The sequence below is a fragment of the Ranitomeya imitator genome, chromosome 3 (assembly GCF_032444005.1).
Source record: "Ranitomeya imitator isolate aRanImi1 chromosome 3, aRanImi1.pri, whole genome shotgun sequence".
NCBI lineage: Eukaryota > Metazoa > Chordata > Amphibia > Anura > Dendrobatidae > Ranitomeya > Ranitomeya imitator.
Window position 1 is genome coordinate 139,601,281 of NC_091284.1, and position 27,974 is coordinate 139,629,254.

The window sequence follows — 27,974 nt, forward strand, 5'->3', positions numbered from 1 at the left end:
AATATTAATCTCCCACTGATTTGTTTGTTTTTTTTTTCAGGGAGACTTTTAAAAAAAAAAATACAAAAAAATGATATTTTCAGGAATAATTTAGAAACCAAATAAAATAAAATGATTTTTTCAGGGAGAATTTAGAAAACAAATAAAACAAAAAATAGGCTTTCTAGGGCCCACTGAGTGAGAGATGACGCACACAGGAGTCAGGAGTGGCACACAAGCCCAGAGGCCAATATTTATCTCCCACTGATTGATTTAGTGATTTTTTCAGGTAGATTTTGGAACCCAAATCAAGCAAAAAAATAAATAGGCTTTCTATGGCCCACAATTGGAGAGAGAGAGATGGCACACCCAGGAGTCAAGACTGGCACACAAGCAGAAAGGGCAATATTAATCTCCCACTGATTTGATTTTTTTTTTTTTCAGGGAGACTTTAGAAAAAAAAAATACAAAAAAATGAATTTTTCAGGAAGAATTTATAAACCAAATAAAATAAAATGATTGTTTCAGGGAGAATTTAGAAAACAAATAAAAAAAAATTAGGCTTTGTAGGGCCCACTGAGTGAGAGAGGACGCACACAGGAGTCAGGAGTGGCACACAAGCCCAGGGGCAAATTTTTATCTCCCACTGATTGATTTAGTGATTTTTTCAGGTAGATTTTGGAACCGAAATCAAGCAAAAAAATTAATAGGCTTTCTATGGCCCACAATTGGAGAGAGAGAGATGGCACACCCAGGAGTCAAGACTGGCACACAAGCAGAAAGGGCAATATTAATCTCCCACTGATTTGATTTTTTTTTTTTTTTCAGGGAGACTTTAGAAAAAAAAAATACAAAAAAAATGATTTTTTCAGGAATAATTTAGAAACCAAATAAAATAAAATGATTTTTTCAGGGAGAATTTAGAAAACAAAACAAAAAATAGGCTTTCTAGGGCCCACTGAGTGAGAGATGACGCACACAGGAGTCAGGAGTGGCACACAAGCCCAGAGGCCAATATTTATCTCCCACTGATTGATTTATTGATTTTTTCAGGTAGAATTTAGAACCCAAGTCAACCCAAAAAATAAATAGGCTTTCTATGGCCCACTATTTGTGAGAGAGATGGCACGCTCAGGACTGGCACACAAGCCCAGAGGCCAATATTAATCTCCCACTTTTTTTTTTTTTTTCCAGGGAAAATTTATAAACCCAATAAAAAAAATAATAAATAGGCTTTCTATGGCCCACTATCTGAGAGAGAGAGATGGCACGCTTAGGACTGGCACACAAGCCCAAAGGCCAATATTAATCTCCCACTGATTGATTTATTGATTTTTTCAGGTAGAATTTAGAACCCAAATCAACCCAAAAAATAAATAGGCTTTCTATGGCCCACTATTTGTGAGAGAGATGGCACACTCAGGGCTGGCACACAAGCCCAGAGGCCAATATTAATCTCCCACTTTTTTTTTTTTTCTCCAGGGAAAATTTATAAACCCAATAAAAAAAATAATAAATAGGCTTTCTATGGCCCACTATCTGAGAGAGAGAGATGGCACGCTTAGGACTGGCACACAAGCCCAAAGGCCAATATTAATCTCCCACTGATTGATTTATTGATTTTTTCAGGTAGAATTTAGAACCCAAATCAAGCAAAAAAATAAATAGGCTTTCTATGGCCCACTGAGTGAGAGATGGCACACACAGGAGTCAGGAGTGGCACACAAGCCCTGAGGCCAATATTTTTCTCCCACTGATTGATGTTGTGATTTTTTCAGGTAGATTTTGGAACCCAAATCAAGCAAAAAAATAAATAGGCTTTCTATGGCCCACTGAGTGAGAGATGGCACACACAGGAGTAAGGAGTGGCACACAAGCCCTGAGGCCAATATTTTTCTCCCACTGATTGATGTAGTGATTTTTTCAGGTAGATTTTAGAACCCAAATCAAGCAAAAAAATAAATAGGCTTTCTATGGCCCACTGAGTGAGAGATGACACAGACAGGGATGGCACTCTAGCAGAAATGCCAATCTTAATCTCCCACAAAAAAATAAAAAAAGGAACTGTCCTTCAATTACTATCTCCCTGCAGTAATCTCAGCCAGGTATGGCAGGCAGCAATAAGGAGTGGACTGATGCACAAATTAAATAAAAAGTGTGGACAAACAAACAAGATAGCTGTGCAGAAAGGAAGGAACAAGAGGATTTGTGCTTTGAAAAAAGCAGTTGGTTTGCACAGCGGCGTACACACAGCAATGCAGCTATCAGGGAGCCTTCTAGGGCAGCCCAATGAGCTACAGCGCTGAGGAAAAAAAAAAAATGTAGCTTCCACTATCCCTGCACACCGAAGGTGGTGTTGGGCAGTGGAAATCGCTACAGCACAAGCGGTTTGGTGGTTAATGGACCCTGCCTAACGCTATCCCTGCTTCTGACGAAGCGGCAGCAACCTCTCCCTAAGCTCAGATCAGCAGCAGTAACATGGCGGTCGGCGGGAACGCCCCTTTATAGCCCCTGTGACGCCGCGGACAGCAAGCCAATCACTGCAATGCCCTTCTCTAAGATGGTGGGGACCAGGACCTATGTCATCACGCTGCCCACACTCTGCGTTTATCTTCATTGACTGAGAAATGGCGCTTTTCGCGTCATTGAAACGCGACTTTGGCGCGAAAGTCACGTACCGCATGGCCGACCCCGCACAGGGGTCGGATCGGGTTTCATGAAACCCGACTTTGCCAAAAGTCGGCCACTTTTGAAAATGAACGACCCGTTTCGCTCAACCCTAGTTTTCACCACTTAAATAAAAAAAAAACTAATAGTTTTTGGTATCCGAATAATTGTACTGACCTGGAGAATCATAATGCCAGGTCAGTTTCACCGTATAGTGAACATGGTAAATACCACTTCATAAATCTATGTAGTTGGAAAAATAAAAAAAGTAATGGCTCTTGGAAGAAGGGGGAGGAAAAAGCAAAAGTGAAAAACTGAAAATCGCCTTGGGGTGAAAGGGATACATTTTTTTGATTTGCCTCGTCATGGGCTCTGTTGTTCATTCTTTATGTCCAGATTATTAATTATTTGTGTATATATTATAGTGAATCCATCATGAGAAGCTGAATTTAAATCTAATCACATTTTCTACATGTTTGGCTTGCACAGATCTGTCTTTGAAAATCTTTAAGAAATTCATATGCAAACTAGAAGCACATTAAAAAAAACACTACACGACCTCATGCTGCGTATTGTTCAAAAGTAAGAATGTTCATTCCTATAGCATGCATACATTAAACACTAAAATCTTTTCTAGGAATTTTGTCAACATAAAGAAATAGTGAAATGTGCAGTAATCATGATGTGCATGTGGGTGGTGTTTAATCTCAGAGTTATTTCTCGGAAACTGATCATTCTACTATTTTTACAATGTAAGGCCAGTCTCACACATCCAGATAATTCTGGTACCGGAAAAATCGGTACCGGAATTATCCGTGTCCGTGTGTCCATGAGCTCACGTAGGCCATCCGTGTGCCGCCCGTGTGCCGACTGGGTACCACACGGAGCGTGCAGGAGACAGCGCTAGAGATAAGCGCTGTCCCCTGCATCTGGTGCTGAAGCCGCCATTCATATCTTCTCTGCAGCAGCGTTTGCTGGAGAGAAGATATGAAAAATCCTTTTTTTTTTTCGTGTTTAAAATAAAGATCCCTGTCCCAAACCCCCTCCCACCCCCTGTGCGCCCGCCCGCTGTTACTAAAATACTCACCCGGCTCCCTCGAAGTGACCTCTCCGTGCCGCACCTTCTCCTGTATGAGCGGTCTTGTGGTGCCGCCCATTACAGTCATGAATATGCGGCTCCACCCCTATGCTAATTTTTTAACATTTTTCTCAAATTTTTGATATTTTCTATAAATAAACACAAAACATATTGACCTAAATTTACCATTATCATAAAGTATAATATGTCACGAAAAAACAGTCTCAAAATCACTGGGATTTGTTGAAGCGTTGCAGAGTTATTACCACATAAAGTGACACTGGTGAGATTTCAAAAATTTGGCTCCGTCACTAAGGGGTTAAAAATACACTAGGATAAAAAAGACTCCAGTCCACACATTAAAAAGTCTTTAATTATGAAACATTGCTGTGATGAGTTCTAGAGTAGTTGTTTGCTCCTAGAGGAGAATATTGACCAATTAAGGCTCCAAAGAAATAATCAGGTTCACTTCTTACGAGTGACCCATATTGTCCGATTAGTTCCAAATATCCAAAGCCATCACTCACATTTTATTACATTGCTGAAATACTTATTGATATTAATAGTGCTTCCTTAAAGGATTAATAATATAATTTTTATTTCTATAGCGCCATTATACCCCCACGCTGCATTATAATATAGAGGAGGCATGAACAGCCAATAAAAACATTAAAGAGGAAACACATAATTCAAGATACCAAGAGGAGTGAAAAAGTTTACAATCTATGAGCAAATAGGGGACACACAAAAAAAGTAAAGGGTAAAAAGTGCTGGTATTGTATGGTTCAGCCATTAGTATAATAAATATAACGCTGCATGAACTGGTCACCAGCCAGTATATGTATAAGTACAGGTACAGAGGACTATTAAGTCAATGGAGAGTGTTTAAACAGATGGTATGAGGGACCAGATTTGGAGGAAAATCTTTGAAAGGGCAAAACTGGAATAGTTAGATAAGTGAAGTGAGGCGATAGGCCAGACTAAATAAAAACATTTTTAGGGCACTCTTCAAACTGTGGGTATTGGGAATCAATTGAATTGTCTGAGTTATGTATTTCAGAGAATTTGCCCAGCATTCAAGTGATAGGGGGTTCGGGTCCGCTCTGCTGGATGACAGGCTGCATGGACGCATCATGCAGCCTGCCATCTAGATGTAGCAGAGCCGAGTGTGACGGCGGCGGAGGGCACGGTGCGGCCTGTGCGCCACTGTTTCAGCACTTTAGCTGTCTCGGTCCGCGGGCCAGGCTGGAACAGCCAGAGGGCTGGATGTGGTTTGGGGGCCGTAGTTTGCTCAGGTCTGCTCTAAAGGGTTCTATGTGGATAATGAAAAAATGCATGTAATAAACTGCAATTACTTTTTTTAAGTTCAGAATCAAAGCTTTTCTGACCTACAAAAATACATTAAAAACACGGCTTCACATCTGCACCACAAACGTGTCAAATAAGAGGGAAAAGTTCTAAAAAAATTACACAATAAATCATAGAAGATCGTTGTTGTGTAGTTCGGTGCGGACAACTGCAGAAAACAAAAAAAAAAAACTGAATTTTTGCAACGTGTGAAAACAGCCTTAAGTTATGTGCCCACGATCAGGAATGGTAGCGTTTTGGAAGCAGGGTATTTTCGCTGCACACAAAACGCTGCTTTCTAAGAAACACATGTCTTTAGGTTACTATACGGATTTACCGCATGTAATAACATTCTATTGTCGAAAATCCGCAGTATCTCTGCAACAGAAATTGACATGCTGCGACTCGTTACCCGCATCGCGGATAAGTTTACGCCGCGTTAAATAGAGGCACAGTGGATGGGATTTCTATAAACCCCATCCACTGTGCTTGTAATGGTAGCCCCCTACTTGTAATGGTAGCCCCCTACTAAAAATAAAGTAATATAGTGGGGTCTCATGGCTACACAGACCGTGAATAACCTTTATAGTTTTACTCAGTTTTTCTGTCACCTTGAGGTCAAATAAAGGTCAATATGATGCTTATGGTCATCACTTGAGCAGTTAAAATGGGTTATTACCAGTTTTGATTGGTGCCTTTTTAACGGTTTTTCATTGGTGGTTATTGTGTTGGCGGGCTTTTTGAGGATATATAAAGCCCTGTTTTAGCTTTTTTGAACCATTCTGAGGTACCTGAGAAGAAAAGAAGATCCCACCCTCCCTCCCTTTATTTATTCTTGCCTTGTCGTGATGTCTATGGGTGGATTGGTTTTATTGGTGTTTGGATTATTTGGACATTTATCTGAATATTTTATCTGGTATTATTCTGTTTGGTTTTAAGTTACCCAAAATAAACATCACAGCCAATTTTCTTCCAACAAAAATGTCTAGTGTCTTTCTTTATTTGCATGAAAGGGTCTTGTGAGCCCATGTAGAATGCAGCATTTTGGAGGCAGCACAAATACGTTGCATCGTAAATGCTGCTATACCTGATCAGGGGCACATAGCCTTACAGACACAAAAAAGCCAGATGTCAGATAGTGAAGAAATATAAAGATGAGAAAGTTCTGTCGGCTCCGACTGTGAATGAATGAACAAAAGTTCTTCAAAAGCTGGAAGGTATGCAACTGTACACATACAGTATATGTAGATGCATTCACAATATATCTCTATACATTTTTCCATATTCTCACTTTCTAGTAATTCAATTTTCTTGTCTACGCGGGAAATAAAACCTTTAAACATATTTATAGAAAGCAAAAGCCACGTCAGGATAGGGCAGGGGTGTAAAACTGCATTCCTCGAGGGCCGCAAACCATGCGTGTTTTCAAGATTTCCTTAGCTTTGCAAAAGGTGCTGTAATCATTATGTGTTTAGGTGATTAAATTATCACCTGTGCAGTACAAGGAAATCTTGAAATCATGACCTGTTTGCAGCCCTTGAGGAATGCAGTTTGACACCCCTGGGATAGGGGACTTCGACCTCTCGAAAATCATTGAAGATCAGAAAGTTTCTGGATTGGCAGGAACCTGGAGATACATGGCTCCTGAAGTAAGGAACACGTCATCATATTACATAGTGATTACTGGATTTCCTATTATTAATAGCAGATTATCAGGTTAAGAACGCAGTTGTTCCACATGTGGCCACACGTTACACAGGGGTACAAGTGTCCTCCATACACTGTACACATACCACACAGAGGCGTCCTGTATGCTGAACACATACCATAAAGAGACCCCCATACACTGGATACCAGTAGATCCCTACAATATTCAACAGACCCCCGCTTGTGTCCAGCACACTGCACCCCCTTCAGGTGTGAGTCTTGCACCCTTAAGACCCCCATATTGTTGAGTACACGGGGGTCTGTTGTCCTCACCTGCCTCCTGTGCTGTTTGCGGCTAAGCAATGTCCCATCACTGGTTTGGCCTTTGATAAGCAACAACTCATTCTAAATAGAGTTGAGCGACCTTGACCTTTTTAGAGTCGAGCCGGGTTTCGCGAAACCCGACTATCTCAAAAGTCGGGTCGAGTGAAATCGGCCGATTATGACGTAAAGTCGGGATCGACCGAAACACGAAACCCAATGCAAGTCAATGGGGCAGCATAGTCGGCAGTGAGTGGGGGCCAGGAAAACACCTAGAGTGCCCATTTTAATGTCAAAACCATCCATTCTTCTTAATGAAGCTTGTCAAGCGTAATTTACCTTATAATAATTGGAAGGCATTTGAAATTGGGGGTCATTTGGCTAAAGTTGTGTGTGGTAGGGCTGGTTCAAGTAATTAGTGGGCCCAGGAAATCTGGACCACGTCACGGCAGTGGAGCAGGGAGAGGTAAGTATTTCAACTTTGCAAGTGCTGTGATCCTGAGCAAGCAGGGGGGGCCCACTTGTTGGCATTGGCACTGGCACAGGGCCCCTCAAAGTACAGCGGTGTGTTTGCACGGCGGGGGCGCCTCCCACCGGCAGCAACACTTTTGCGTACTATGAGAGGCCCTGTGCCAGTGACGTCGCCAACTAGTGTTCCTCCCCCCACCTGATGAAGGAACCTGCACTTTCATCTGCACCTTCCTCTTTGTCCCCGTGTAAGGTGGTATGGTATGCGGGAAGAGCAACCTGACTTTCAGCAGGGTCACAATGTTGTTGTGTAGCATGCACGGGGAATGTTGCGTTATGGGTCAATGTACCAGCAGACTCATCTATCACTGGCTGGGCAATGGGCACGATGAAGTGGAAACACAGATATAGGCCCAAAGAATAAAGTGGGCTAAATGCAGTTCAAAATTGGTAACACAGGAATAACCAGGGGGCATTGCAGTGGAGGACAACTGGAATGAGAGGCTGACACAGAGAGTAGGGCCAAATCAGTAAGTAGTCGAAATGCAGTTCAAAATTGGCAACCGTAGTAAACAGGCGGCACAGCTTTGTTCAGTGGAGGAGAACAGCAAGGAGTGGCAGACACCGATAGTAGGCCCCAACCCAACTAGTAGGCCAAATGCAGTCTAACATTAACAACTACTTAACGAGAGCCTGAAAATGGAATTTCAGGACAGGAAACCAGGAGAACAGCAAGGAGTGGCAGACACCGATAGTAGGCCCCAAACCAACTAGTACGCCAAATGCAGTTGTTCCATTTAACCACAATTTAATGAGAGCCTGAAGATAGAAGCTCAGGAAAGGCAACCTGGAGAACACCTTGGAGTGTAACACACCATCTCTCTCCACCCCATACCCAATTTGTAGGCCTAATGCAGTGTAGTTTCCAAGAACTACTAAACGAGAGCCGGAAGATCGAAGCTCAGGAAAGGCAACCTGGGGAACACCTTGGAGTGTAACACACCATCTCTCTCCACCCCATACCCATTTTGTAGGCCTAATGCAGTGTACTTTTCTACAACTACTAAACGAGAGTCGGAAGACCGAAGCAATGGCAAGGAAACCTGGGGAACACCTTGGAGTGTAACACACCATCTCTCTACACCCCATACCCAATTTGAAGGCCTAATGCAGTGTAGTTTCCAAGAACTACTAAACGAGAGCCGGAAGATCGAAGCTCAGGAAAGGCAACCTGGGGAACACCTTGGAGTGTAACACACCCTCTCTCTACACCCCATACCCAATTTGAAGGCCTAATGCAGTGTAGTTTCCAAGAACTACTAAACGAGAGCCGGAAGATCGAAGCTCAGGAAAGGCAACCTGGGGAACACCTTGGAGTGTAACACACCCTCTCTCTACACCCCATACCCAATTTGAAGGCCTAATGCAGCGTAGTTTCCAACAACTACTAAACGAGAGCCGGAAGATCGAAGCTCAGGAAAGGCAACCTGGGGAACACCTTGGAGTGTAACAAACCCTCTCTCTACACCCCATACCCAATTTGTAGGCCTAATGCAGCGTAGTTTCCGACAACTACTAAACGAGAGCATGAAGATCGAAGCTCAGGAAAGGCAACCTGGGGAACACCTTGGAGTGTAACACACCCTCTCTCTACACCCCATACCCAATTTGAAGGCCTAATGCAGTGTAGTTTCCAAGAACTACTAAACGAGAGCCGGAAGATCGAAGCTCAGGAAAGGCAACCTGGGGAACACCTTGGAGTGGAACACACCATCTCTCTACACCCCATACCCAATTTGAAGGCCTAATGCAGCGTAGTTTCCAACAACTACTAAACGAGAGCCGGAAGATCGAAGCTCAGGAAAGGCAACCTGGGGAACACCTTGGAGTGTAACACAACGTCTCTCTACACCACGGAAGGGCTGATTCTTAGGAAGGAAGGCTGTTGGAAATAAGCATTGCGCGTCCGAGGGTGATTATATTCTTATTAGGTATATACTCACCCTCGGACGCGCCCTGCTTCTTTATTTGGAATGAATGTTTATTTGCAATGTGGTGTTGACTTTCTCTATTATTTTGGTAATTAATGATTTTATTATTTTCATTGTTTTGCATCTTCTCGGCAATAATATAAAGAAGACGCGACAGGACAACACTCGGTGGATGCCATATGTGTGTTTTCAATTTAAAAAACCTTTCAGTTAACTACTTGCAGGAGAAAGTAATTGTAGCTGGTGGCCATTTTTAGTACTGTACCAGATTTTAGTTGTGTGTTTGTTTTTAATGTTAAAATGTCTGCATTTGATATCTCACCAGTATTTTCTTTTTTATAAGCAAAATACTTTTTTTTTTATTTTATGATGTTGGTTCAAGGGGTACACGGGCAGCAGTAGACAGGTCAGTGGAGGCCTAGTGGAAGGAGGGACCGCAGACAGGCTTCGAAGCCCTAACATAATAAATTGGGCTGCCTGTAGGCAATTTAAAATTGGTTCCAGGGGAACACGGGCAGCAGTAGACAGGTCAGTGGAGGCCTAGAGGAAGGAGGGACCGCAGATGCGCCAATGTTTCCCCCATACCAAATTTGTAGGCCTAATGCAGTGTAGTTTCCAACAACTACTAAACGAGAGCCGGAATATCGAAGCTCAGGAAAGGCAACCTGGGGAACACCTTGGAGTGTAACACACCCTCTCTCTACACCCCATACCCAATTTGAAGGCCTAATGCAGCGTAGTTTCCAACAACTACTAAACGAGAGCCGGAAGATCGAAGCTCAGGAAAGGCAACCTGGGGAACACCTTGGAGTGTAACACAACGTCTCTCTACACCACGGAAGGGCTGATTCTTAGGAAGGAAGGCTGTTGGAAATAAGCATTGCGCGTCCGAGGGTGATTATATTCTTATTAGGTATATACTCACCCTCGGACGCGCCCTGCTTCTTTATTTGGAATGAATGTTTATTTGCAATGTGGTGTTGACTTTCTCTATTATTTTGGTAATTAATGATTTTATTATTTTCATTGTTTTGCATCTTCTCGGCAATAATATAAAGAAGACGCGACAGGACAACACTCGGTGGATGCCATATGTGTGTTTTCAATTTAAAAAACCTTTCAGTTAACTACTTGCAGGAGAAAGTAATTGTAGCTAGTGGCCATTTTTAGTACTGTACCAGATTTTAGTTGTGTGTTTGTTTTTAATGTTAAAATGTCTGCATTTGATATCTCACCAGTATTTTCTTTTTTATAAGCAAAATACTTTTTTTTTTATTTTATGATGTTGGTTCAAGGGGTACACGGGCAGCAGTAGACAGGTCAGTGGAGGCCTAGTGGAAGGAGGGACCGCAGACAGGCTTCGAAGCCCTAACATAATAAATTGGGCTGCCTGTAGGCAATTTAAAATTGGTTCCAGGGGAACACGGGCAGCAGTAGACAGGTCAGTGGAGGCCTAGAGGAAGGAGGGACCGCAGATGCGCCAATGTTTCCCCCATACCAAATTTGTAGGCCTAATGCAGTGTAGTTTCCAACAACTACTAAACGAGAGCCGGAATATCGAAGCTCAGGAAAGGCAACCTGGGGAACACCTTGGAGTGTAACACACCCTCTCTCTACACCCCATACCCAATTTGAAGGCCTAATGCAGCGTAGTTTCCAACAACTACTAAACGAGAGCCGGAAGATCGAAGCTCAGGAAAGGCAACCTGGGGAACACCTTGGAGTGTAACAAACCCTCTCTCTACACCCCATACCCAATTTGTAGGCCTAATGCAGCGTAGTTTCCGACAACTACTAAACGAGAGCATGAAGATCGAAGCTCAGGAAAGGCAACCTGGGGAACACCTTGGAGTGTAACACACCCTCTCTCTACACCCCATACCCAATTTGAAGGCCTAATGCAGTGTAGTTTCCAAGAACTACTAAACGAGAGCCGGAAGATCGAAGCTCAGGAAAGGCAACCTGGGGAACACCTTGGAGTGGAACACACCATCTCTCTACACCCCATACCCAATTTGAAGGCCTAATGCAGCGTAGTTTCCAACAACTACTAAACGAGAGCCGGAAGATCGAAGCTCAGGAAAGGCAACCTGGGGAACACCTTGGAGTGTAACACAACGTCTCTCTACACCACGGAAGGGCTGATTCTTAGGAAGGAAGGCTGTTGGAAATAAGCATTGCGCGTCCGAGGGTGATTATATTCTTATTAGGTATATACTCACCCTCGGACGCGCCCTGCTTCTTTATTTGGAATGAATGTTTATTTGCAATGTGGTGTTGACTTTCTCTATTATTTTGGTAATTAATGATTTTATTATTTTCATTGTTTTGCATCTTCTCGGCAATAATATAAAGAAGACGCGACAGGACAACACTCGGTGGATGCCATATGTGTGTTTTCAATTTAAAAAACCTTTCAGTTAACTACTTGCAGGAGAAAGTAATTGTAGCTGGTGGCCATTTTTAGTACTGTACCAGATTTTAGTTGTGTGTTTGTTTTTAATGTTAAAATGTCTGCATTTGATATCTCTCCAGTATTTTCTTTTTTGTAAGCAAAATACTTATTTTTATATTTTCTGATGTTGGTTCCAGGGGTACACGGGCAGCAGTGCCCTGGTCAGTGTAGTAGTAGTTGAAAGAATGGACAGCAGACAGGCATCGAAGGCCTAAAATAAAAAAATTGGGCTGGCTGTAGGCAATTTTAAATTGGTTCCAGGGGTACACGGGCAGCAGTGGTGTGGTCAGTGGAGGCCTAGTGGAAGGAGTGACCGCAGACAGGCATCGATGGCCTAAAATAATAACACATGGCTGTAGGCAATTTTAAATTGGTTCCAGGGGTACACGGGCAGCAATGACCTGGTCAGTGTAGTAGTAGTTGAAAGAATGGACCGCAGACAGGCATCGAAGGCCTAAAATAAAAAAATTGGGCTGGCTGTAGGCAATTTTAAATTGGTTCCAGGGGTACACGGGCAGCAGTGGTGTGGTCAGTGGAGGCCTAGTGGAAGGAGTGACCGCAGACAAGCATCGAAGGCCTAAAATAATAACACATGGCTGTAGGCAATTTTAAATTGGTTCCAGGGGTACACGGGCAGCAGTGGTGTGGTCAGTGGAGGCCTAGTGGAAGGAGTGACCGCAGACAGGCATCGAAGGCCTAAAATAATAACACATGGCTGTAGGCAATTTTAAATTGGTTCCAGGGGTACACGGGCAGCAGTGACCTGGTCAGTGTAGTAGTAGTTGAAAGAATGGACCGCAGACAGGCATCGAAGGCCTAAAATAAAAAAATTGGGCTGGCTGTAGGCAATTTTAAATTGGTTCCAGGGGTACACGGGCAGCAGTGGTGTGGTCAGTGGAGGCCTAGTGGAAGGAGTGACCGCAGACAGGCATCGAAGGCCTAAAATAATAACACATGGCTGTAGGCAATTTTAAATTGGTTCCAGGGGTACACGGACAGCAGTGGTGTGGTCAGTGGAGGCCTAGTGGAAGGAGTGACCGCAGACAGGCGTCGAAGGCCTAAAATAATAACACATGGCTGTAGGCAATTTTAAATTGGTTCCAGGGGTACACTGGCAGCAGTGGTGTGGTCAGTGGAGGCCTAGTGGAAGGAGTGACCGCAGACAGGCATCGAAGGCCTAAAATAATAACACATGGCTGTAGGCAATTTTAAATTGGTTCCAGGGGTACACGGGCAGCAGTGGTGTGGTCAGTGGAGGCCTAGTGAAAGGAGTGACCACAGACAGGCATCGAAGGCCTAACATAACAAAAATGTCAATACAATGGTATTGTCAGTGGCAGGCATTGAAGGATGTCAGCGCATAGACTAAACATTGGTGGAGCTGTGAGATAATTTTGCAAGTGGTAGAGCACTGTTTGAGCTGGGGTGGGGGGAAACTGTCTTGTGGCCGGCGGTACAGGCCCAGGGCCCCTCATATTACAACGGTGTGTCTGACGTTGGGTGCGCACCACCACCGCCAGAGACACTTTATTGTACTAGGAGGGACCCAGTGGCAGTGCCGTCGACCAAAAGCGGGCTCACCCACCTCTTCAGACAAACTGCACTCTCACGGGTGCTGTCGCCAAGTGTCGATACCACGGCCCCGTGTGGGGAGTTTGGCCATTTAGTGAGGTGTAAACATGTCGTATGCTGGACAATCAGGTGCTGAAAATTACGAGATTGGAAAAGGCATTCAGAATAGTCCACAGGCAAGACCTTTTCATAGGAAAGCTAGGTGTCAGCCGGGCAAGGTGGGGCAAAAGATTTCGAAATCCAGTTGTGGTTCATTTTAATGAAGGTTAGATCATCTACATTTTGGGTAGCCAGACGAGTCCTTTTTTCTGTTAGTATTGAACCTGCAGCACTGAATACTCTTTCTGATAGGACACTAGCTGCCGGGCAAGCAAGCTCCTGCAATGCATATTCTGCCAATTCTGGCCAGGTGTCTAATTTTGATGCCCAGTAATCAAATGGGAATGACGGTTGAGGGAGAACATCGATAAGGGATGAAAAATAGTTTGTAACCATACTGGACAAATGTTGTCTCCTGTCACTTTGAATTGATGCTGCAGTACCTGTCCTGTCTGCGGTCATAGCAAAATCACTCCACAACCTGGTCAGAAAACCCCTCTGGCCAACGCCACTTCTGATTTCTGCCCCTCTAACTCCTCTGGTCTGCTGGCCCCTGCAGCTCGTGTGAGAACGATCACGGGTGCTGTGTGCAGGGAATGCCATAAGCAAACGGTCAACAAGAGTTGATTGTTTGGTTGCTAATATTAGTTCCAAGTTCTCATGTGGCATTATATTTTGCAATTTGCCTTTATAGCGAGGATCAAGGAGGCAGGCCAACCAGTAATCGTCATCATTCATCATTTTAGTTATGCGTGTGTCCCTTTTGAGGATACGTAAGGCATAATCCGCCATGTGGGCCAAAGTTCCAGTTCTCAAATCTGCGGTTGTGCTTGGTTGAGGGGCAGTTTCAGGCAAATCCATGTCACTTGTGTCCCTCAAAAAACCAGAACCCGGCCTTGCCGCGCCACCAATTTCCAGTGGCCCCGGAAAAGCATCCTCATTAAAAATATAATCATCCCCATCATCCTCCTCGTCCTCCTCCTCCTCTTCGCCCGCTACCTCGTCCTGTACACTGCCCTGGCCAGACAATGGCTGACTGTCATCAAGGCTTTCCTCTTCCTCAGCTGCAGACGCCTGATCCTTTATGTGCGTCAAACTTTGCATCAGCAGACGCATTAGGGGGATGCTCATGCTTATTATGGCGTTGTCTGCACTAACCAGCCGTGTGCATTCCTCAAAACACTGAAGGACTTGACACATGTCTTGAATCTTCGACCACTGCACACCTGACAACTCCATGTCTGCCATCCTACTGCCTGCCCGTGTATGTGTATCCTCCCACAAAAACATAACAGCCCGCCTCTGTTCACACAGTTTCTGAAGCATGTGCAGTGTTGAGTTCCACCTTGTTGCAACGTCTATGATTAGGCGATGCTGGGGAAGGTTCAAAGAACGCTGATAGGTCTGCATACGGCTGGAGTGTACGGGCGAACGGCGGATATGTGAGCAAAGTCCACGCACTTTGAGGAGCAGGTCGGATAACCCCGGATAACTTTTCAGGAAGCACTGCACCACCAGGTTTAAGGTGTGAGCCAGGCAAGGAATGTGTTTCAGTTGGGAAAGGGAGATGGCAGCCATGAAATTCCTTCCGTTATCACTCACTACCTTGCCTGCCTCAAGATCTACAGTGCCCAGCCACGACTGCGTTTCTTTCTGCAAGAACTCGGACAGAACTTCCGCGGTGTGTCTGTTGTCGCCCGAACACTTCATAGCCAATACAGCCTGCTGACGTTTGCCAGTAGCTGCCCCATAATGGGAGACCTGGTGTGCAACAGTGGCAGCTGCGGATGGAGTGGTTGTGCGACTGCGGTCTGTGGACGAGCTCTCGCTTCTGCAGGAGGACGAAGAGGAGGAGGAGGGGGTGCGAACGGCTACAGCCAATTGTTTCCTAGACCGTGGGCTAGGCAGAACTGTCCCAAACTTGCTGTCCCCTGTGGACCCTGCATCCACCACATTTACCCAGTGTGCCGTGATGGACACGTAACGTCCCTGGCCATGCCTACTGGTCCATGCATCTGTTGTCAGGTGCACCTTTGTGCTCACAGATTGCCTGAGTGCATGGACGATGCACTCTTTAACATGCTGGTGGAGGGCTGGGATGGCTTTTCTGGAAAAAAAGTGTCGACTGGGTAGCTCGTAGCGTGGTACAGCGTAGTCCATCAGGGCTTTGAAAGCTTCGCTTTCAACTAACCGGTAGGGCATCATCTCTAACGAGATTAGTCTAGCTATGTGTGCGTTCAAACCCTGTGTACGCGGATGCGAGGCTAAGTACTTCCTTTTTCTAACCATAGTCTCATGTAGGGTGAGCTGGACTGGAGAGCTGGAGATCGTGGAACTAGCGGGGGTGCCGGTGGACATGGCAGACTGAGAGACGGTGGGAGATGGTATTGTTGCCACCGGTGCCCTAGATGCAGTGTTTCCTACTACGAAACTGGTGATTCCCTGACCCTGACGGCTTTGGCCTGGCAAAGAAACCTGCACAGATACTGCAGGTGGTGCGGAAAATGGTGGCCCTACACTGCCGGAAGGGATGTTGCGTTGCTGACTAGCTTCATTGGCCGAGGGTGTTACAACCTTAAGGGACGTTTGGTAGTTAGTCCAGGCTTGCAAATGCATGGTGGTTAAATGTCTATGCATGCAACTTGTATTGAGACTTTTCAGATTCTGTCCTCTGCTTAAGGTAGTTGAACATTTTTGACAGATGACTTTGCGCTGATCAATTGGATGTTGTTTAAAAAAATGCCAGACTGCACTCTTTCTAGCATCGGATACCTTTTCAGGCATTGCAGACTGAGCTTTAACCGGATGGCCACGCTGTCCTCCAACAGGTTTTAGCTTTGCCACGCGTTTTGGGCAAGATACGGGCCCGGCAGATGGAACCTGTTGCGATGTTGATGCCTGCTGCGGCCCCTCCTCCTCCGCTTCAGAACTGCTGCCGCCTGCACCCTGTTCCCCCAATGGCTGCCAATCAGGGTCAAGAACTGGGTCATCTATTACCTCTTCTTGTAGCTCGTGTGCAACTTCGTCTGTGTCACCGTGTCGGTCGGTGGTATAGCGTTCGTGATGGGGCAACATAGTCTCATCAGGGTCTGATTCTTGATCAGCACCCTGCGATGGCAATGTTGTGGTCTGAGTCAAAGGACCAGGATAGTAGTCTGGCTGTGGCTGTGCATCAGTGCACTCCATGTCAGATTCAACTTGTAATGGGCATGGACTGTTAACTGCTTCACTTTCTAAGCCAGGGACGGTATGTGTAAAGAGCTCCATGGAGTAACCCGTTGTGTCGCCTGCTGCATTCTTCTCTGTTGTTGTTTTTGCTGAAGAGGACAAGGAAGCGACTTGTCCCTGACCGTGAACATCCACTAACGACGCGCTGCTTTGACATTTACCAGTTTCACGAGAGGAGGCAAAAGAGCTAGAGGCTGAGTCAGCAAGATAAGCCAAAACTTGCTCTTGCTGCTCCGGCTTTAAAAGCGGTTTTCCTACTCCCAGAAAAGGGAGCGTTCGAGGCCTTGTGTAGCCAGACGACGAAACTGGCTCCACAGCTCCAGACTTAGGTGCAATATTTTTTTTCCCACGACCACCTGATGCTCCACCACTACCACTACCCTCATTACCAGCTGACAATGAACGCCCCCGGCCACGACCTCTTCCACCAGACTTCCTCATTGTTTTAAAAACGTTACCAAACGAACGGTATTTGTTGCTGTCACACAACTTACACGGTGAGCTATAACTTCAGTATGATTTAGCTACCCCTTTACAGGTGGGTGAGACCACAACAAAAATGAGCCACAATGTTACACACTCTGTTGTTGTTGGCAACAAATGAGATGGCACACACGCAGGACTGTCACTGAAGCGCAAATGTAAATATTTATCTCCCACTGATTTGTGTTTGTTTTTTTTAAAAGGGAGACTTCAGAAAAAAAAAAAATTAAAAAAAAATTATTTTTTACAGAAGAATTTATAAAACAAATAAAATGAAATGATTGTTTCAGGGAGAATTTAGGAAAAAAAAAAAAAAGGCTTTGTAGGGCCCACTGAGTGAGAGAGGACGCACACAGGAGTCAGGAGTGGCACACAAGCCCAGAGGCCAATATTAATCTCCCACCGATTGATTTAGTTATTTTTTTTGGTAGATTTTGGAACCCAAATCAAGCAAAAAAATTAATAGGCTTTCTATGGCCCACAATTGGGGAGAGAGAGATGGCACACCCAGGAGTCAAGACTGGCACACAAGCAGAAGGGGCAATATGAATCTCCCACAGATTTTTTTTTTTTTTTTTTTCAGGGAGACTTGAGAGAAAAAAAAATACAAAAAAAATGATTTTTTTCAGGAATAATTTAGAAACCAAAGAAAATAAAAAGATTGTTTCAGGGAGAATTTAGAAAACAAATAAAACAAAAAATAGGCTTTCTAGGGCCCACTGAGTGACAGATGACGCACACAGGAGTCAGGAGTGGCACACAAGCCCAGAGGCCAATATTAATCTCCCACTGATTGATTTAGTTATTTTTTTTGGTAGATTTTGGAACCCAAATCAAGCAAAAAAATTTATAGGCTTTCTATGGCCCACAATTGGGGAGAGAGAGAGAGATGGCACACCCAGGAGTCAAGACTGGCACACAAGCAGAAGGGGCAATATGAATCTCCCACAGATTTTTTTTTTTTTCAGGGAGACTTGAGAGAAAAAAAAATACAAAAAAAATGATTTTTTTCAGGAATAATTTAGAAACCAAAGAAAATAAAATGATTGTTTCAGGGAGAATTTAGAAAACAAATAAAACAAAAAATAGGCTTTCTAGGGCCCACTGAGTGACAGATGACGCACACAGGAGTCAGGAGTGGCACACAAGCCCAGAGGCCAATATTAATCTCCCACTGATTGATTTAGTTATTTTTTTTGGTAGATTTTGGAACCCAAATCAAGCAAAAAAATTTATAGGCTTTCTATGGCCCACAATTGGGGAGAGAGAGAGAGATGGCACACCCAGGAGTCAAGACTGGCACACAAGCAGAAGGGGCAATATGAATCTCCCACAGATTTTTTTTTTTTTTTTTTTTTTCAGGGAGACTTGAGAGAAAAAAAAATACAAAAAAAATGATTTTTTTCAGGAATAATTTAGAAACCAAAGAAAATAAAATGATTGTTTCAGGGAGAATTTAGAAAACAAATAAAACAAAAAATAGGCTTTCTAGGGCCCACTGAGTGACAGATGACGCACACAGGAGTCAGGAGTGGCACACAAGCCCAGAGGCCAATATTAATCTCCCACTGATTGATTTAGTTATTTTTTTTGGTAGATTTTGGAACCCAAATCAAGCAAAAAAATTAATAGGCTTTCTATGGCCCACAATTGGGGAGAGAGAGAGAGATGGCACACCCAGGAGTCAAGACTGGCACACAAGCAGAAGGGGCAATATGAATCTCCCACAGATTTTTTTTTTTTTTTCAGGGAGACTTGAGAGAAAAAAAAATACAAAAAAAATGATTTTTTTCAGGAATAATTTAGAAACCAAAGAAAATAAAATGATTGTTTCAGGGAGAATTTAGAAAACAAATAAAACAAAAAATAGGCTTTCTAGGGCCCACTGAGTGACAGATGACGCACACAGGAGTCAGGAGTGGCACACAAGCCCAGAGGCCAATATTAATCTCCCACTGATTGATTTAGTGATTTTTTTTTTGGTAGATTTTGGAACCCAAATCAAGCAAAAAAATTAATAGGCTTTCTATGGCCCACAATTGGGGAGAGAGAGAGAGATGGCACACCCAGGAGTCAAGACTGGCACACAAGCAGAAGGGGCAATATGAATCTCCCACAGATTTTTTTTTTTTTTTTTTTTTTTTCAGGGAGACTTGAGAGAAAAAAAAATACCAAAAAAATGATTTTTTTCAGGAATAATTTAGAAACCAAAGAAAATAAAATGATTGTTTCAGGGAGAATTTAGAAAACAAATAAAACAAAAAATAGGCTTTCTAGGGCCCACTGAGTGACAGATGACGCACACAGGAGTCAGGAGTGGCACACAAGCCCAGAGGCCAATATTAATCTCCCACTGATTGATTTAGTGATTTTTTTTGGTAGATTTTGGAACCCAAATCAAGCAAAAAAATTAATAGGCTTTCTATGGCCCACAATTGGGGAGAGAGAGAGAGATGGCACACCCAGGAGTCAAGACTGGCACACAAGCAGAAGGGGCAATATGAATCTCCCACAGATTTTTTTTTTTTTTTTTTTTTTCAGGGAGACTTGAGAGAAAAAAAAATACAAAAAAAATGATTTTTTTCAGGAATAATTTAGAAACCAAAGAAAATAAAATGATTGTTTCAGGGAGAATTTAGAAAACAAATAAAACAAAAAATAGGCTTTCTAGGGCCCACTGAGTGACAGATGACGCACACAGGAGTCAGGAGTGGCACACAAGCCCAGAGGCCAATATTAATCTCCCACTGATTGATTTAGTTATTTTTTTTGGTAGATTTTGGAACCCAAATCAAGCAAAAAAATTAATAGGCTTTCTATGGCCCACAATTGGGGAGAGAGAGAGAGATGGCACACCCAGGAGTCAAGACTGGCACACAAGCAGAAGGGGCAATATGAATCTCCCACAGATTTTTTTTTTTTTTTTTTTTTCAGGGAGACTTGAGAGAAAAAAAAATACAAAAAAAATGATTTTTTTCAGGAATAATTTAGAAACCAAAGAAAATAAAATGATTGTTTCAGGGAGAATTTAGAAAACAAATAAAACAAAAAATAGGCTTTCTAGGGCCCACTGAGTGACAGATGACGCACACAGGAGTCAGGAGTGGCACACAAGCCCAGAGGCCAATATTAATCTCCCACTGATTGATTTAGTGATTTTTTTTTTGGTAGATTTTGGAACCCAAATCAAGCAAAAAAATTAATAGGCTTTCTATGGCCCACAATTGGGGAGAGAGAGAGAGATGGCACACCCAGGAGTCAAGACTGGCACACAAGCAGAAGGGGCAATATGAATCTCCCACAGATTTTTTTTTTTTTTTCAGGGAGACTTGAGAGAAAAAAAAATACAAAAAAAATGATTTTTTTCAGGAATAATTTAGAAACCAAAGAAAATAAAATGATTGTTTCAGGGAGAATTTAGAAAACAAATATAACAAAAAATAGGCTTTCTAGGGCCCACTGAGTGACAGATGACGCACACAGGAGTCAGGAGTGGCACACAAGCCCAGAGGCCAATATTAATCTCCCACTGATTGATTTAGTGATTTTTTTTGGTAGATTTTGGAACCCAAATCAAGCAAAAAAATTTATAGGCTTTCTATGGCCCACAATTGGGGAGAGAGAGAGAGATGGCACACCCAGGAGTCAAGACTGGCACACAAGCAGAAGGGGCAATATGAATCTCCCACAGATTTTTTTTTTTTCTTTTTTCAGGGAGACTTGAGAGAAAAAAAAATACAAAAAAAATGATTTTTTTCAGGAATAATTTAGAAACCAAAGAAAATAAAATGATTGTTTCAGGGAGAATTTAGAAAACAAATAAAACAAAAAATAGGCTTTCTAGGGCCCACTGAGTGACAGATGACGCACACAGGAGTCAGGAGTGGCACACAAGCCCAGAGGCCAATATTAATCTCCCACTGATTGATTTAGTGATTTTTTTTTTGGTAGATTTTGGAACCCAAATCAAGCAAAAAAATTAATAGGCTTTCTATGGCCCACTATTTGTGAGAGAGATGGCACGCTCAGGACTGGCACACAAGCCCAGAGGCCAATATTAATCTCCCATTTTTTTTTTTTTCCAGGGAAAATTTATAAACCCAATAAAAAAAATAATAATAAATAGGCTTTCTATGGCCCACTATCTGAGAGAGAGAGATGGCACGCTTAGGACTGGCACACAAGCCCAAAGCCCAATATTAATCTCCCACTGATTGATTTAATGATTTTTTCAGGTAGAATTTAGAACCCAAATCAAGCAAAAAAATTAATAGGCTTTCTATGGCCTACTGAGTGAGAGATGGCACACACAGGAGTAAGGAGTGGCACACAAGCCCTGAGGCCAATATTTTTCTCCCACTGATTGATTGATTGATTTTTTCAGGTAGAATTAGGAGCCCAAATCAACCCAAAAAATAAATAGGCTTTCTATGGCCCACTATTTGTGAGAGAGATGGCACGCTCAGGACTGGCACACAAGCCCAGAGGCCAATATTAATCTCCCACTTTTTTTTTTTTTCCAGGGAAAATTTATAAACCCAATAAAAAAATAATAATAAATAGGCTTTCTATGGCCCACTATCTGAGAGAGAGAGATGGCACGCTTAGGACTGGCACACAAGCCCAAAGGCCAATATTAATCTCCCACTGATTGATTGATTGATTTTTTCAGGTAGAATTATGAACCCAAATCAACCAAAAAAATAAATAGGCTTTCTATTGCCCACTATTTGTGAGAGAGATGGCACGCTCAGGACTGGCACACAAGCCCAGAGGCCAATATTAATCTCCCACTTTTTTTTTTTTTCCAGGGAAAATTTATAAACCCAATAAAATAATAAAAAAATAGGCTTTCTATGGCCCACTATCTGAGAGAGAGAGAGATGGCACGCTTAGGACTGGCACACAAGCCCAAAGGCCAATATTAATCTCCCACTGATTGATTTATTGATTTTTTCAGGTAGAATTTAGAACCCAAATCAAGCAAAAAAATTAATAGGCTTTCTATGGCCCACTGAGTGAGAGATGGCACACACAGGAGTAAGGAGTGGCACACAAGCCCTGAGGCCAATATTTTTCTCCCACTGATTGATGTTGTGATTTTTTCTGGTAGATTTTGGAACCCAAATCAAGCAAAACAATAAATAGGCTTTCTATGGCCCACTGAGTGAGAGATGACACAGACAGGGATGGCACTCTAGCAGAAATGTCAATCTTAATCTCCCACAAAAAAAAAAAAAAAAAGGAACTGTCCTTCAATTACTATCTCCCTGCAGTAATCTCAGCCAGGTATGGCAGGCAGCAATAAGGAGTGGACTGATGCACAAATTAAATAAAAAGTGTGGACAAACAAACAAGATAGCTGTGCAGAAAGGAAGGAACAAGAGGATTTGTGCTTTGAAAAAAGCAGTTGGTTTGCACAGCGGCGTACACACAGCAATGCAGCTATCAGGGAGCCTTCTAGGGCAGCCCAATGAGCTACAGCGCTGAGGAAAAAAAAAAAAAATGTAGCTTCCACTGTCCCTGCACACCGAAGGTGGTGTTGGGCAGTGGAAATCGCTACAGCACAAGCGGTTTGGTGGTTAATGGACCCTGCCTAACGCTATCCCTGCTTCTGACGAAGCGGCAGCAACCTCTCCCTAAGCTCAGATCAGCAGCAGTAACATGGCGGTCGGCGGGAACTCCCCTTTATAGCCCCTGTGACGCCGCAGACAGCAAGCCAATCACTGCAATGCCCTTCTCTAAGATGGTGGGGACCAGGACCTATGTCATCACGCTGCCCACACTCTGCGTTTACCTTCATTGGCTGAGAAATGGCGCTTTTCGCATCATTGAAACGCGACTTTGGCGCGAAAGTCGCGTACCGCATGGCCGACCACGCACAGGGGTCGGATCGGGTTTCATGAAACTCGACTTCGCCAAAAGTCGGCGACTTTTGAAAATGTTCGACCCGTTTCGCTCAACCCTAATTCTAAAGATTCCATAAAGAATGAGTTACAGAGACAAGAGTCATAGACCGAGACCGCTCCCAGCTCACTGACTGTTCCCATCTATTCCTCCTCTTTGTACACACAGGTTTTTCATGAAGAAAAATATGACAGAGTTATAAATTGGTTTTCACTTGGAGTCATTGTGTGCCAAATGTTATCTGGAAAATATCTGTTATATAATGAATGACAGAAAATGTCCATTTGTGGAATAATCCAAACTTTCCACAAGACCTCAACCGTGAAATAAAGCATATGATTAATAACGTAAGTGGTCATATATATTGGAAGGCAGGAATCAGTGGTGTAACGTGGGGCAGTTACATAGGCGTTGCCCCAGGGGCCAAATTCTATGGGGAGCAATACTTCAGGATTAGGGTTATGGTTTGTTAGCATTAGGGCTATAATTAGATATAGACCTAGGATTAGAGCTTGGGTTAAGGTTGGAAGGGATCAGGGTTTTGTCAAGGATTTGGGTTACAGCTAGGGTAATAAAACACAAAAACATGTGAAAAAACAAATATGAATTATAATTTTTTTAAAGCAATATTCAATGGATATGTTTAATTGTATGCCAGATTTCAGCAAAAAAAGCAGAAATAAATTGGAAAGTCAAGAGCAAACTATACGGATATCAGTATTATTTTTACTTACTTACATGTCCCTGGGGAATACGGGAGTCATAATGGAGAGGTGGAAGGGACTCAGGGAATGTTACCGGGTTAGGAGCACAAAATACTTATCCTGCCCCATACGCTGGCACCCCGCACTACACCACTGCCAGGAAGAAGACCTGGTGGATGATTGTCAGTCAACCAGTTTGATGGATTCTTTTTTTATTTATTCCTCAGCTTCTCTATAAATCTGCTGACAAATGGCAATAATTTGTGAAAGAAAGACTGAGGACACATCAATTGCTCGAGACAATTGATTGGTTGGCTTCAGAATCTGGAAAAATCTCCCTACCACTCCACGTGGAGCCGGTATGTACCTAACACCCTGGGAGGCTTTTTTTGAGAGATAACAGAGAGCAGTAATTGGCAGTGGTTGGAAAAAAAGAGAGCAAGAATCTGGTCACTTTCAGATGTTGTTTACCTCTTTATATTACTCCTCAAGGCACCCTATAGCAGCTGCCTGTGTTGCCACTGTGGTTGGCGTATGCCCGTAGCATTACACATCAAATCCAGGAAAAAAATTTGGGGACGGGTCCTCCAGGCTTTCTGTGGAAAGTTGTAATTTTACGCTGCATATTAGTGAATTCTGCAGTCAAATTTTTCTTGTCACAGATACCAGTGCAAGATGAAGTCATTTCCATTGCCACTGTAGAAGAAGGGAAATGCCCCAAAATGTATATCTCTATATAGAGATGTGTTTAGTGCATGTTTTATGTATATACACATTTATATATACATGTATGCCACATGGAGCAAAGCCCCCCCTTCCAGCCTTTGACCTAGCAACACATAATAATTTTATTTATTTTTTTTAAACTACACAAGTTTGTAATCGTACTGACCTTTAGGATTATGTTAACAGGTCATTTTATCGCACAGTGAATGCTGTAAGAATAATATAAAAAATAAATGCATGTTTTCCATTATTTCATCTTACATAGAATTTATGTTCATATTTTCCAGTACATTGTATGGTAAAATGATTGGTTTCATTCAAAGCTGTAACTTGTCTGGCAAAATAAAAATGACCTGCTATTCCACTAAGACAAATGCGTGAAGGCTGTTGACAATCATTGATCATCTATATATATAATTGTCTAAGGGTTTTTCTGTCTGTCTGTCTGTCCTGGAAATCCCGCGTCTCTGATTGGTCGAGGCCGCCAGGCCTTGACCAATCAGCGACGGGCACAGCATGGCGACGATGATGTCATAAAGGTTGCCTCGACCAATCAGCGACGGGCACAGTCTACCGCGAATTCGCCTCGACCAATCAGCGATGGGCACAGTATCGACGTAGATGTTGTAATGGTTGCCATGGCGACAATGATGTCATAAAGGTTGCATCGACCAATCAGTGACGGGCACAGTCTGCCGCGAATTCGCCTCGACCAATCAGCGACGGGCACAGTCTGCCGCGACTTCTGGAATCATCATTGTCCATATACTACGGGGACATGCATATTCTAGAATACCCGATGCGTTAGAATCGGGCCACAATCTAGTATGATAATATTTATTTCAGGAGACTGCTGGGGACAAAGGGTTCAGGGTGGAGAAACGGCGCCGAGAGTGTAGATTATTTTTTTTTCCCAGGCCTTTGAGGAATAGTTGTCAACTCTTTTAATGAGTTAAAAAACATTTTTGGGACATGTGGGACGATTCAGCCTGTCTATGTGAGCCGTCTCATTTAAATGCGCTACCTGCTTTACTGAATGCCAAGACTTTGCACAAATTTTATTAAAGAAATCATGAAATTACATGGGATTCCATCTGATATTGTTTCTGACCGGTTGGTTTAATTTATTTAATAATTTTTTAAAGCATTTTGTGCTCGATTAGGGATTCATCTTTCAATTTCATTCACCTTTCCTCCACAGTGTAATGGGCAAACTAGATGAGTGAACTAGAATCTTGAGACATATCTTAGGTGCTTTGTGCCCAAGAATCAGGAGGATTGGGTTTCTTATTTACCTCTAGCTAAGTTTGCTATGAATAATCATTGTCATGAAACTAGTGGCAAGTCCCCATTCTTTGGGGCATACAAATCTCATTTTCAATTCTGCTCCTTCAATAGGAATTTGTTCTTCAGGACTACCTGAGTAGGAACCATTTTCTTCATCTATTACATTAGTGTAGCAAGGTGTTCTTAATAATTTGAGGAAGATAGGGTCCAAATACAAGACTATGGCAGATTGGAGACTCTTGGTGGGTTCATTGACCCATATAAGATAGTTGCCGTAATTAATTCAGTAGCATTTCGCCTTGCTTTGCCACCCACTTTCAAGATTCATAATGTGTTTTACCGATTATTTCTCAAAAGATATATTGTTTCCTCTGAACCATCTCCACCACCACCACCACCTTCCCCAGTCATTGTTTATGGGGATCTGGAATTCCAGATAGGGAAGATTATCAATTCTCTTTGTACATCGGTCTCTTCAATATTTGGTACATTGAAAGGGTTATCAATCACGAAGGAAGGTCCAGCTCCATGATATCCATAAAAATAATCTTTTATTTATACCTAGCTGAAGAGCCCGGCGTTGCCTGGCCATAGTAAATATCTGTGGTTAGTTATAGCACCTCACTTCTCTTATTTTCCCATCACGCCTCTCATTTTCCCCTCACATCTCTCATTTTCTCCCTTATACCTCTCATTTTCCCCTCACTCCTCTTATTTTCCCCCTCACTCCTCTCATTCCCCCCTAACACTTGTCATTTCGACCTCACATCTGTCATTTTCCGATCACTCCACTATTTTCCCTCACTCCTCTCAGTTTGCACTCACACCATTTCATTTTCACCTCACACTCCTCATTTTCACCTCACACCCCTCATTTTCACCTCACACCTCTCATTTTCCCCTCAGTATAAACATGTTTGTCATCTCCCTTATATATAGTATACACCTGTATGTCATCTCCTGTATATAGTATACACCTGTATGTCATCTCCCCTGTAAATAGTATATACCTACTGTATGTCATCTCCTCCTGTATATTGTATATACCTATGTGTCATCTCCTCCTGTATATAGTATATACCTGTATGTCATCTCTTCTGTATATACTATATACCTGTATGTCATCTCCTCCTATATATAGTATATACCTGTATGTCATCTCCTGTATATAGTATATACCTGTATGTCATCTCCCCTGTATATAGTATATACCTGCTGTATGTCATTTCCTCCACTATATACCTATGTGTCATCTCTTTTATATAGTACTAGATGGCAGCCCGATTCTAAAGAATCGGGAGTCTAGAATCCATATATACTTTATTTATTCAAATGTAAGAATAATATAATTAATAAATAATAGTAAGAAAGAACAAAAATAATAGGCAGTATATGGAGAAAACACCAAACAAAAGTTCAAAATTGGTGTGAAAATGTCACTGAACCACTTCACAACTAAATATATATAGTTTTGGTAAATGGTATTATCATTTTTTTGACGAAATTCGGCAGGAGCTTGAAGAGCAACGTCACTGGGCCCGCCTCCACGCAGTAGAAACTTGCTGTGAGGTAAAAATTAAAAAATCACACCAAAATGGCGGGCGGAGTGTGTCACAGTACGGCACGTTTCTGATTGGTCGCTCGCAGCAGGCGGCAACCAATCAGACACTGGACACTGTTGACGTCACTTATCTCCGGACATTAGCTCTGGACATTAGCTCCGGACAAAGCCACGGAAGTTGGCACAAATTGCAGGAAGTAGTATTCTAGGCAATTATATATTAGATATACCTGTATGTCATCTCCTCCTGTATATAGTATATACCTATAAGTCATCTCCTCCTGTATATAGTATATACCTGTGTGCCATCTGCTCCTGTATATAGTATATACCTGTGTGTCATCTCCTCCTGTATATAGTATATACCTGTGTAATAATAATAATCTTTATTTTTATATAGCGCTAACATATTCTGCAGCGCTTTACAGTTTGCACACATTATCATCACTGTCCC